This window comes from Octodon degus, unplaced genomic scaffold (assembly GCF_000260255.1).
Source record: "Octodon degus isolate 3935 unplaced genomic scaffold, OctDeg1.0 scaffold00026, whole genome shotgun sequence".
Taxonomy (NCBI): domain Eukaryota; kingdom Metazoa; phylum Chordata; class Mammalia; order Rodentia; family Octodontidae; genus Octodon; species Octodon degus.
This window is the reverse complement of record NW_004524602.1, coordinates 6,701,516-6,702,528: the sequence shown is the minus strand read 5'-3', so window position 1 is coordinate 6,702,528 and position 1,013 is coordinate 6,701,516.

The following is a 1,013-nucleotide window of genomic DNA, read 5'->3' as shown; positions in this document are numbered from 1 at the left end:
TCCCGGCCAATAGGAAAGGGAGTTGAAGGTACAGACCACCGGGCCAGCATGGCTGTCCTTTTTGCTTCCTCTTGGAAGTGTGGTTGAGAAGCAGTGTGGCCCAGGGGTAGGAGCCTTGGGCCCACAGCTGGGGTGCCAGGACCCCAGGGCTGGCTCTGCTCAGTGCTTGTGTTCAGGGCATCAACTCAGGCCTGTGTGTATGGGGACAAGAGGTTGCCAGGCCAAATTGCTTTTGATCCTGTCACCAACCACCAGGAAGAGTCTCCTTGTGTCCACCAGTGAGCCCTCCCCGTGTCCCCACCCCAACCCCAAGCCCACCGTCTCCTCCCCAGCTCTTGTTTTCCTGTTGCCTATATTGCCTCTCCCTTCTCTCTAGTTCTCCAGCAAATCCAGTCATCTTACCTTGGAAATTACGTGGCCCACGCCTCACACCCTGGACCACCCCACGGTTGTACCAGCCTCCTCGTGCTTCTGTTCCTAGCTTTGGCCTCTTTGTTCCTGCAGATCTGCCTTTAGACCTTGGTACACACTGGCCTTCTGCTTGGGGACAAGCTGGGCCATGGCTGGGCATCCAGGTCACCCTCCTCTCCCAGCCTGGCCTGACCCAGAACACCCCCAACACACCTCAGTGGCAGCCACCAGAGCCCCGTCACCTCCAGGGCTCATCTGCCTCTCCCCTCACATGCTACTGTGCCTGCGTCCCCGGTCTGTGCCCTGCAGCCCCTGCCACCTCAGGGCCTCTCTTCCTCCCGGGAGTAGGGTCACAGCCTGCAGCTTCACTTCCCCAGGAGGAGACTTCTAAGAATCCTGTTGCAGGGCCCGCGGCTGCCTTGTTCTGTGCAAATGTTCAGCTGATGTTTCTTTTCATTGAATGAGTTCAGACAGGGTCTCTGCCCTGGAGAACATGCTTCGAGGAATATTGCACTCAATTTGTATTTGCAGAATATTAAGCAGAAAGGGGCCCGCAGGATCCTGCTCAGTCCCCACAGCCAAGCCAAGTCTGGGCTTCTCCA